The sequence below is a fragment of the Nicotiana sylvestris genome, chromosome 4 (genome assembly GCF_000393655.2).
Source record: "Nicotiana sylvestris chromosome 4, ASM39365v2, whole genome shotgun sequence".
NCBI lineage: Eukaryota > Viridiplantae > Streptophyta > Magnoliopsida > Solanales > Solanaceae > Nicotiana > Nicotiana sylvestris.
This window is the reverse complement of record NC_091060.1, coordinates 167,465,474-167,477,840: the sequence shown is the minus strand read 5'-3', so window position 1 is coordinate 167,477,840 and position 12,367 is coordinate 167,465,474. Positions and strand designations below refer to the sequence as shown.

The 12,367-nt window shown below is 36.8% G+C and overlaps 1 non-coding gene across 1 annotated transcript; it reads left to right on the top strand.

The window, feature by feature from the left end:
* Positions 1-7,794: 7,794 nt before the first annotated feature.
* TRNAK-UUU (transfer RNA lysine (anticodon UUU)) lies at positions 7,795-7,866 on the top strand. The gene has a single exon. It is a non-coding gene; the product is annotated as a tRNA-Lys (tRNA).
* The last annotated feature ends 4,501 nt before the right edge of the window (positions 7,867-12,367 follow it).

Sequence of the window (12,367 nt, the reverse complement as noted above, 5' to 3'; positions counted from 1 at the left end):
GGTTTGACTCTTCCATTGTATACCGAAACCTGAATCTAGGTTCCCCGACTTCGACCGGGATCAAAGCTTCGACACCGTAGACTAAAGAGAACATTGTTGCCCCCGTAATGGATTTCGACGTTGTTTGATACACCCAAAGGACCTCGGGCAACATTTTTATCCATTTTCCTTTGGCTTCGTTCAATCTTTTCTTCAGCTTTTGGATGACGGTCTTGTTTGTCGATTCATCTTGTCTGTTCCCGCTAGGATGATACGGTATTGACAAGATCCTCTTTATTTTGTGATCTTCGAAAATCTTCGTGACTTTGCTGCTGACGAATTACTTTCCATTATCGCATACGATCTCGGCAGGCATTCTGAATTGGCATATAATGTGATCCCAAATGAAGTCTATAACGTTTTTTTCTCTGACTTTCTCGAAGCTCTGTGCTTCAACCCACTTAGAAAAATAGTCTGTCATAAACAAAATGAATTTATCTTTACCTGGGGTCGATGATAGAGGGCCGATGATATCCATCTCCTATTTCATGAACGGACATGGGGATAAGACTGAATGAAGTTTCTCCTCGGGCTAGTGGATCATCGGTGCATCCCTTTGACATTTGTCGCATTTTAGAACAAATTCTTTAGTGTCTTTTTCCATATCGACCCAATAGTATCCTGCTCTGATGACTTTGTGAACCAATGACTCGGCACCAAAATGGTTTCCGCAAGTTCCCTCATAAATTTCTTGTAGAATGTAATCGGTGTCTCCTGGTCCCAAACATTTTGCTAATGGTCCATCGAACGTTCTCCTATACAGTGTTCCATCCTCGGCCAAAGTGAATTGTGCAGCCTTTGTGCGTAGAGTCCTTAATTCTTTAGGATCCGATGGAAGCTTCCCGTTCTTTAGGTATTCAATGTACTTATTCCTCCAATCCCAGGTTAGACTTGTGGAGTTTATCTCGGTGTGTCCTTCTTCGATTATTAACCTTGAAAACTGTACGACAGTCCCCGAGATAAGCTCATCATATTCGATCGATGATCCCAAATTTGGAAGGGCATCGGCCTCGCTATTTTATTCTCGAGGTGTTTGTTGTAGCGTCCATTCTTTAAATCGATGTAAAGACATTTGTAATTTGTCTAAGTACCTCTGTATCCGACTTTCCGAACCTCGAAAGTTCTGTTGACTTGATTTACCACAAGTTGGGAGTCACACTTGGCCTCGATGACCTCTGCTCCTAAGCTCTTAGATAACTCGATACCTGCAATCATGGCCTCGAACTCGGCCTTATTGTTAGTTAATTTCGAAGTTTTGATAGACTATCTAATTGTATTTCCTGTAGGTGGCTTCAAAACGATGCCCAACACGGACCCCTTCATCTTTAATGAATGCATGTTTTACCTCGGACTGAGGTCTTCTTTTTTGTTTAACCGGGCAAAACTTCGGGTTCAAGCTCAGTCGATGCGTAGTGATCTCTGGTAGGATCCCTGTCATATCTAAGTGGGACCAAGCAAAATAATCCATGTTATTTAAAAGGAATTGAACAAGTTTTTCCTGAGCTTGGGAGTTAACCCCGTGCCTAGGCATACATTTCGATCAGGCAGATGCTCGATCAGTATGACTTATGCCAGCTTTTCGACCATTGACTTCGTTGCATCAGAATCGTCAGGGATTACGAAGGTTCACGGTATGATATAATCATCATCCTCAAAAATTTCCTGCTCCTCTGATCGGGCCAAGGCCGGCGGCTGTGGTTGCTATTTGACTTCTTGTTTTCCCTTTGACTCCGATCCTTTTATTGATGACAATGCCAATACTGGTATTACCTCATCGGTTGTGAACATTTCCTTCTATTTTGATTTCTTCTGATGTTGGGAATTTCAAGACTTGGTGAAGCGTTGAGGGCACTACTCTCATATTATGAATCCAAGGCCTTCCGAGCAGCGCGTTGTACCTCATATCACCTTCAATCACATGGAAATTTGTTTCCTGGATAGTTCCGGTCACGTTTACTGGTAGAATGATTTCCCCTTTGGTGGTTTCACTTGCCATGTTAAAGCTATTAAGTACCCGAGTTGTGGGCACGATCTGATCTTGGAGGCCGAGTTGCTCTACGACCCTTGATAAAATAATTTTTTCTGAGCTACCTGGATCAATCAACACACGTTTAACTTGAATTTTATTCATAAGGATAGATATTACCAGTGCGTCGTTGTGAGGTTGTTCGATCCCTTTTGCATCCTCGTTATTGAAAGACAAGGTTTCTTCTAGTAAGTAGTCCCGAGTTCGCTTTTCCCTCGTGATTGTCACTTTGGTGCATTTGAATACCGATCCTTAAGGGATATCGACCCCACCAACGATCATATGAATTACGTGTTGTGGCTCTTCCTGCTCGTTCTGCCTATTCGAATTTGTATTTTTGAAGTGATTCTTGGCCTGATCACTTAGGAATTCTCGAAGGTGACCCTCGTTTAATAGACGGGCTACCCCTTCCCTCAGCTGTCTGCAGTCTTCAGTTCTATGACCATGGGTACCATGGTATTTGCACATTTGATTAGGGTTTCTTTGAGTTGGATCAGTCTGTAAGGGTCTGAGCCATCTAGTATCCTTAATCCAACCAATGGCTGATACAATAACTGATGCATCGATGCTGAAGTTGTATTCTGACAGCCGAGGTTCTTCTTTGGTCCCGTCATCCCTATCGAAACCACATTTGTTCATAATCCCCTGGGAACTCTGTCCCCGATTATTCCTTCTATCATTCCGTATGGGGTTGCATCCAGGCCCATTTCTGATCTCCAATATATGGCTGGTATCTATCTCTATTCGATCGTGGTTCCCAATCGACGTCCCTTCTAACTCTGTCCACAGGCCTGCTGGGATAAATCGAACCAATTGGAGCTCCCAATTGATCATCTTCGACCCTAATCTTCTACTGATACCGATTGTGTACCTCGGCCCAAGTGACAACTGGATATTCAATCAAATTTTGCTTCAATTGTTGTGAGTCTATGGAGCTCCGAGTGTTGAGACCTTTTGTAAAGGCTTGAACAGCCCAGTCGTCGGTGACTGGAGGCAAATCCATCCTCTCCATTTGGAACCGAGATACGAATTTCCTGAGCATCTCGTTATCCTTCTGTCTTACCTTAAAGAGGTCTGATTTCCTCGTTGCAACTTTAATGGCTCTAGCATAGGCTTTCACAAAAGAATCTGCGAGCATAGCAAACGAATCAATAGAGTTGGGTGGTAAGTTATGATACCATATCATGGCACCCTTCGATAAAGTTTCTCCAAATTTCTTCAATAGAATAGATTCAATCTCATCATCTTCTAAGTCATTCCCCTTTATTGTGCATGTTTAAGAGGTGACATGCTCATTAGGATCGGTGGTCCCGTTGTATTTAGGGATCTCTGGCATATAGAATTTCTTAGGAATGGTTTTTGGAGCCGCACTTCGAGGGAAAGGCTTCTGCACGAACTTCTTTGAATCTGACCCCTTTACAATCAGGGGTGCCTCTGGTATTTGGTCAACCCGTGAGTTGTACGTCTCTACCTTTTTGTCATTAGACTCAATTTTCTTTTCACCTGATTCGATCCTCTTAGTGAACTCCTCAAGCATCTTCATAATGGCAGGATCAGTCCCTAATTCATTAGCATTTGATTTCTCCAGTATAGGTTCAATTCTATGAACAACTTCTTGTGATGTTTCAAGCTCAATTCTGCTTGGTGCTCGATTCTGATTTTGGAGTTGCGTTATCGCAGCTTATTGAGTCTTCAACATTTTGAATATTATTCCAGGGCTAATTTCGCCTTCTCCACCGCTTTGCACGTTCTGATTGGCTGCTCGGGCATCTCTACAGACACTATTTCCAGGGTGAACGCCCAAATTTGCATTTAGGGTGACATACAAACTAATATCGACGGGGTCTGTGATCGGTATTCCCTCGTGGACAGCTTGAGGCACTTCGATCCCTGGGGCGGCTACATTATCATTTTCTCCATGAAAATCGAGGTCGTCATCGGAGTGAGTGGATACTGCTTGTGAGTTAAGACATATTGATCCTGAAATCAAAAACACTTACGAGAACAAGTGTAAAACAGTGTGTGTTATGAGAATTAATACCAGGAAATCACTATTATCCTTAGTCTCATGGTGGGCGTCAAATTATTTACCCTTAAATTTGGATAGCAGCTAAACTTATAAAGTGATTTTAAGGATAAGTGATTTCACCTAATATCAATTGACAAATGCAAAGAGAAATAATAAGAATTAATAATAATATAAAGCAAACCAGTGTTTGAACATGATTCAGCCCTCGAGCTTGAATACCTCGAACCAGTTTGTGCAAAAATAGTTAAAATATAAGAAGCTGATGAACAAGAATATAAGCTAGAAAGTATTGTATTGCTTTGATATGCGTGAATGTAAGGTATTTACAAAATGATCAAACCCCTCTTTATATAGTAGAGGAATCCTATTTATGGTACAATTCTAATTACGGAAGTAAATCCCATGATTAGCCTGAACAATCGCCCTTGATTTGATCTGATCCGGGATTTTTGCCGTGATCTTCGACCAGTCACGGATATCTCATTTTTCTGTTATTGCACTTTGCTCGAAGTCTATCGTATTTGGTCTCGATCGTTGCTAGCCTCGATCTCGACAGGCACCTCGACCCTGAACTAGATACCTTGTCTTCGTGCTCAGGTCTGATCTACTACGAGGCTGGCCTTCGATGCAATTCCCTGGCCTCGATCAAATAGTAAAATTGGGTAGGTCCAGTTTTAACCGTATACATCGCTGGCAATCATATACGGATCTTGAAATACTGGAACACATCAAGGAAAATTTGGCAAGTGAACAATTAAATTTATTTAGGGAGTCATGCTTTGAATACTTCCTCGATTTGCCCCCTAATATATGTACACAACATCAAATGATTAATGTATTGATAAAAAGGGAGTTGAATGACTATTATGCTGACATTTTCTCTGTAGAGATCAATGGTCAAAGGTTGAATTTTGGTTTGCGTGAATTTGGTATAGTTACTGGTCTAAAATGTGTTGCGTCGGAGGAAGATCTTGGGTTTGATCCACAAGTAAGACCAAACTTAATGGATAGTTACTTCCCAAACAAGGACAAAGTATAGAAGAAGCTTCTTCGAAATTGCTTCTTGACCAAGTCCTAGAAATGTGATGAACATGCATTCAAGCTTGCGATCTTGTACTTTATAGAGTTCTTCTTGTTTTCCACTGAGAAGGACATTACTGCAGTTGACATCTACAGGTTTCACATAGTAGATAGTGGACAGTTCAACTATTACCATTGAGGAATAGATGTTTATAAGGCATTGCTTCTTTTGGTACCGCATGTGCTTAGTACAAACGTGCATTACTATAGACTTGGTGGACTACCTCTTGCGCTTCAAGTTTGGATATACGAGTATTGTTCTATGGTTGATAAACAAATTGTCGTCCGTCTCCCCGGCAATAAAATACCTCATATTCTGAGATTGGCAAAATCCCAACTTTGGCAAAAAACCATAGAGAACCTTATATTCACTCCAACTTGGATCAAGGTAAAAAACTGTTTGTTTTTTTAATGCAATAGTTAAATTCTTAATATATATATAGTACATATACATCTGGCAAGTCAACATTGTATAATACAATATTATGGCATACAAAAAATAACACAATTATCATATAGTTATAATACATATTGAGTACATTATACGTATCACCATTGTATGGTAACTGTATCAGGCTATTTTTTGCATTTTCGAAGGACTCTGCAATGATATTATCGTTTGTCGTATTCCAGTCAAGCGTGAATTCCTTCAATGTTATACATAATGGACACATTCCGAACTTCTTGTAGTTCCTTTTAGTCTCTATATACACTCGTGGCCCCATATCATTGTGAATTTTCATGGGAGGGCACTTGTCACTAACTATATATTTGATCTCCATTATTTTAACAGAGGTATCTATAGATAATTGCCGAGCAATGACTAAAATTAACTCATTGTAGCTTGACTCTATGTTAATTACAACTCCGTCGACATTGAAATCGACATACGACCAGTAATATCCCATCGGCCTGAGTGTTGAAGCATGATTGCCATAGTTGCCATTTGAATCTCTATCAGGCTTTGAATTAGACTCGATGTCAAACTTCAAAATTATATCACAGTGACAATAATTTTTCTTCTCCGGACTAATTTTGTTTGTCAAATATAGAAGAATACCGATTTAATCTATTCTATTTAGATTTTATGCTGCTCCGTTTATGGTAGGAAAAAGAAGAGATGGAGATTATGGGCAGAGATTGAGGTATTTTGAAGTAGATGAATCCCAGATACTTCGCTTGTAACTGAACGCGTTTGTTACAATAGTATTAAAAACCTACGGGCTTGGAAAGTTAATATACTTATTGTATAAAAATTGTTAAAGAAATTAGGGTATTTCTGGAAAACTATTAAACCTAGAGAAAATTGGTAATAAAATCTTTATTATAATATTACTAGGAAAAAATCCCAATCTGGACAATATAAGATAACCTATATAAGATAGGGGCCAGTATCGGATAAATAATGAATTAGCGTGGCCTAACTTTGATACCATGGAAAAGAAACGAACCTTAGAGCTAGCTTAACCCCGAAAGTTAGTTCATGAAGTGAGATTGTCCAAGACTATTTAAAGAAGCACATAAATATCGATGTAGGATTCACCAAAAATCATAAGGTACAAACTACACGTAAAGTAGTATGGAGGAAAGCAAATCAATGCCGACTTTCTTTGCAACCAAGGCGCACAAACATGAAGAAGATTTGCTAACGTGAGAAGATATAATCAAGGATATGGAGTTTCTTCTCCTGATATAAGCCATGTGGCTTATGAAAGATTTTAAGTTTTTCTAGTTTATTTCAATATACCAAAAAGAAACGTATATTATATACAATTCCATTTGTTGGCGCATATACAATTTTCTAAAATCATTTACACTGACAGAAGAGTTTTCACTTAGAATAAGAGAGAACATCTGCATACAACCATCAATTATGCTATGAGATGACACCAATAATGGAATACTGAATGCAACTAGAATTTTCACATAGTTTCATCGTTATAAATGTTATACTTACCTTCTTTTCTTGTTACAACACTATAAACAATCACTAGTAACAGGGCGTAAGCAGAATTTTTTGTAAGCGGTGTCGAAATTTAGAGAGACGTACAAACGAAGAGATTACTTTAATGAAATCACACTTTAGAAAAACACAATTCAAATATAGTAGTATAGTTCTTCCCAACGAACTTTTATTTTTATAAAATGTACTCATAATAGACTCAGTACAAATATTACCCAAAAAAAACTATATAAGGCAGCAAAAATTTACTAAATAGCTCATTATCCACTCGAATCCATAGGACACTGCTTCTTTCAATAAATTTCCAGAAGAATACTAAAACATATTAAGAATAAAGTTGTTTTCACCGTGGGAAGTCGAACGCCTGACCACAAGTAGAAATTGGATTACTTCACCAACGGGCCAATGTAGTTGTTAACATCAAGTTGTGCCATTTATTATATTTAGACTATATTTCCTTTTGCAGATTATTTACATATATATTTAATAAATAAAACTTTCTGGCCAAGCGGTGTCTCAGCGTGCCTCCGCCCCTGACTAGTAATATCTATTAAACCCGAAAAGATTAGCCAGCTTGAATTATAGTACCTGCTCATATTGCAAATATAGTTTATGATTTTAGATTAAATTGTTTTAACTCCAAAGCTTAAACAGCTAGCCGTCTTAGCTCAGTGGTAGAGCGCGTGGCTTTTAACCACGTGGTCGTGGGTTCGATCCCCACAGACGGCGTAAGTTTAATTTTTGAAATGACTTTGTTTTTTTAAAGCATGCCCTGCTTATGAAAATTGCATCTTTTTTGTCTATAGGAATGGGAGAGACGTATCCAAACACGTAACTACTTATTTTTTAAATCAGTTTTAGCACTTAAAAGTGTTTTTCAGTACCTAATACTTATTAGCTACTCTAAATCAGCTAAGCCAAACGGTTAAGTAGTAGTATTTGTGCAACACATTAATTTACTATACATATACTTTGATTTGAACCATATATATATAGAGAGAGAGTTGGATAGTCTTAATACTAGAATTAATTTCGATGACAAAAAAGTTATAGGAAGTGTAGTAATATTTTGTACTCATAGGTTTATAATCTTCAGTCACGTTTCATTTATGAGAAAGAAACAGAAAAATAAATAACCTTACTGTGGCTGTCTATTTCTACATTTCTTCTCTGCGTCCTTTTCAAACTTACGTGATAGTTAGGTCCTCTACCAAAACTTTACCAGCTGCCCTCCCTTTAGTTTCAAAATTAACTTTACAAAAAGAAGTTATGTGCATACTCAATTTAAATCAATCATCACTTTTTTTCTTTCTGTTCAAATTTAGCGTAGAACTTTTACTGTATACAGTGACGTACGTAAAAAAAAATTCATAAGCGGTATCACAATTTAAAGAAGTGAACAAATGAATAAATTAGGTAATGATATATAGCAGTGTCATTTTCTATATTTATCTTCAACATACTTTTATTTTTCTTATATATATCTACGAACTAAAAAAATTTGACACACCGCATAAGAAAAGATGCATACATCCCTAACTGTATATACTTTTATTTGATTTGTATATATATACTCAGATAATTTTAATTAATATATTAAGTTTCAGACAACAAATTTCTAAGAAGTGTATAGCATTCTGTATTCGTCGATTTAAAACATTCAATCATTTTTATCTGTTTTTGAGAAAGAAACATGAATCAGCGACTATCCATTTCTGCATCTACTGCTGTGCGTAAATAGATTAATCAGTCTTCTCCGCTTCCTTTTCAAGCCTACGTGATAGTTAGGTCCTCATCAAAACTTTACTAATCATTACTTTAGTTTTAAAACTTTGTAATTGTTTACTCGTAAAACAGTACCGTTGAATTTATACATGGTTTATAGACAGGTGAATCGATTTGATCTCAAAATGAGAAATAAATTAAACAAGAATGTAAAACTTAGCATTGAAATCGAGATAAGACAACGAAAATCCTGATTTCGAGAGCAGAGCTTCCGGAGGCAGTAGTAACGATATTAATAAGCAAGAAGATAAAATATTATAGAGCTTTGAACAATGTATATTATAAGCTTGTCGGGAAATTCTCTCCCTTTACAATGGGTGTTGAGCTCACTATTTATACTTGTTCCTAGGGAACTGGGTCTTAGGATCAAACTCCTCTTATATGACGATTAAAGGGACCATTAGAATGTGTAATGGTAGGCAATGAATGTCATGTTCTCTGTAATGGACTACGTACTTAATGCTACAGAATATTCTCCACTAAATGCTACCGGATGACAAACATTTATTTTATCTTTATGAACATCATTTCCCTCGGGAACAAACAGGATTGTTGCCTTCGGAATTGATTGCCATTTGCATCGCTTTCCATTTGCCTTTGGCTCCACGTGTCGCATTATTATGCGAGCATCTAATATGAACATATTTTACCCTATACAGTGTTGGGTTTAAGCTTAAAATAAAGAGTGAATGAGAAATGAAGGAAAAATAAAATATTTGGATTTCCCTCCTTGACAAAGGGACATTGTCCCATATTGGAGGAGGAAAAGACTTTTGATGGGTACATATACAATTGCTCTTCTTCTAGCTCTTAAAGAGTTAAGAAGAAGGAAAGCTTCGTGTCGTCGTCATCGTCGCTCGCTTAGCTCGACTTCGGCTTCGACTTCGGATTTGGTCAAAGATTGATTGATTAATCTTTTTGGATAAAATTTCTTTCCGAATTTTTATTTAAACTTCCCTCCTGTTTTAAGTGATTGTTCTAAAAGATTGTAAACTTTCAGAAACAGTACTTTCATTGGCTATAAATTCGTTTGATTCCTCCCGTGGTTTTTGGTACCAATACACCGGTGAGTTAAATCGTTCTATCCTGGGAGGATAATATCCAGCACCGCGGGTACTTGAGGGGAATAATTTTCTTAAAGACACATTATGCATTTAGTGGGCTCGATTTATTCCGAAATTATATTTTTAGATATTATTTCGACATTCTGTTGCTGCTAACTTTCTGTTTCTGTTTCAGAAAGTTTACTATTTCGTTATTTATTATAGTAATACAGATTAACTAACATTCTTAATGAAATTATTTTATTGTAATCTGTATTCTGTTTTTGGAGATTAAAACTTGTGTGATTTTCTACTCCTTCTGAATTTTTCTATTTTGATTTGAAGATATAAAAACTTCATCGGAGTATTAAAATTCAGAAACGATTTGAAGAACATAAAAATTTCATCGTTTTCTGTAAAACAGTATATAAAAACTTCGGTTTTTATTTATTAAACGTACTATTTATCATTAATTGCAGTACTGTTTACTGTTCTGTTTTTTGCCATTAATTGAATTCTTCTGTTGTTGACAGTGAAAAATTACAATTGCTAATGAAAATCCTTCTACGACTATTGCAGCAACAATGATAGCCTCGTCAAGCCGAATTGTTGTTCCACCGGCCGAGAAATCGGGGAAATTTTTTGGAGCCAACTTCAAAGGATAGCAGGAAAGAGTGCTTTTCTGGCTTACCACACTTGGTATTCAGAAGTTCACCAGTGAAGATCCTCTCGTTCCTGTCGCCAACATGCCGGACAATGAGAAGTTTACGATTGTTGAGGCGTGAAAACAGGTAGACTTTCTTTGCAAAAGCTACATCCTAAGTGCTTTGGAGGATGACTTGTACAATTTGTACCGTGCTGGAAAAACTTTAAAAGAATTATGGGACACACTTGAGAAGAAGTACAAGACTGAAGATGCATGCTTGAAAAAGTCTGTGGTTGCCAAATTTATAGAATATAAAATGATAGACATCAAAATTGTTGAACCTAAGTTCAAGATCTTTAACTTATTTTTCACGACCTTATTGCTGAAGGTATGGTCGTGAATGAAGCATTTCAAGTGGCTGCAATGATTGAAAAATTGCCTCATTCGTAGAGAGATTTCAAAAACTATCTTAAGCACAAGCACAAAGAAATGAAGTTGGAAGATCTTGTGATTCGTCTCAAGATTGAGGAAGACAACAAAACAGCCGAAAAGAAGTCTCGTGAAAATTCAACGATTATGGGAGCTAATATTGTTTAGGAGACTGCTCCAAAAAGTAAGAAAAGGAAGAGGTCTTCTGGACAGACTAAGGAGCAAACCAAAAAGAAATTCAAGGGCAACTGCTACAATTGTGGAAAAGCTGGTTACAGAGCCCCTGATTGTCGTCTCCCGAAAAAGGATAAGAAAGAGGGACAGACTAACATAGTGGAAAAGAATGATGACATTGAAAATCTATGTGCAATGCTTTTGGAATGCAATCTAGTTGGAAATTCAAAGTAGTAGTGGATTGACTCTGGAGCCACTCGATATGTTTGTGCTGTCAAAGAAGCATTTGCGACTTACTCTACTGCTGGTCCCAAAAAAAAGCTTTCCATGGGAAATACTGCAACAACCAAGATTGAAGGTTATGGGAAGATATTCCTAAAGATGACTTCTGGCAAGGTGTTAACGCTCAATAACGTTCTTCATGTTCCTACTATTAAGAAGAATTTAGTTTCTACTTCTTTACTTGTTAAGAATGGATTCAAATGTGTATTTGTATCTGACAAAGTTGATATAAGTAAGAATGAAATGTATGTTGGAAAAGGCTATCTCATAGAGGGCATTTTCAAACTTAATGTAATGGTTGTTAACAGTATGAATAAAATTTCAGCTTGTTCTTATTTATTGGAGTCAAATGATTTATGGCATATTCATTTAGGACATGTCAATTACAAATCTTTACGAAAGTTAATTAATTTAGAAATATTGCCTAAATTTGAGTGTAACAAATCAAAATGTCAAATATGTGTTGAATCTAAGTTTGTAAAATATTCTTATAAGTTTGTTGAAAGGAATTCAAATCCTTTAGGATTAATTCATACTGACATTTGTGTTATGACACCATCTCAAGGTGGAAAAACGTATTTTATAACTTTTATTGACGATTGCACTCGATATTATTATGTTTATTTGCTTAATAGTAAGAATGAAGCAATTGAAGCATTTAAGCAATACAAGAATGAAGTGGAGAATCAATTGAATAAAAAGATCAAAATGATTAGAAGTGACTGGGGTGAAGAATATGAATCTCCGTTTGCAAAAATATGTTCGGAATATGAAATTATTCATCAAACTACTTCCCCATACACACCTCAATCCAATGAAATTGCGGAAAGGAAAACCAGACGCTAAAGGAAATGATGAATTCTTCATTAAT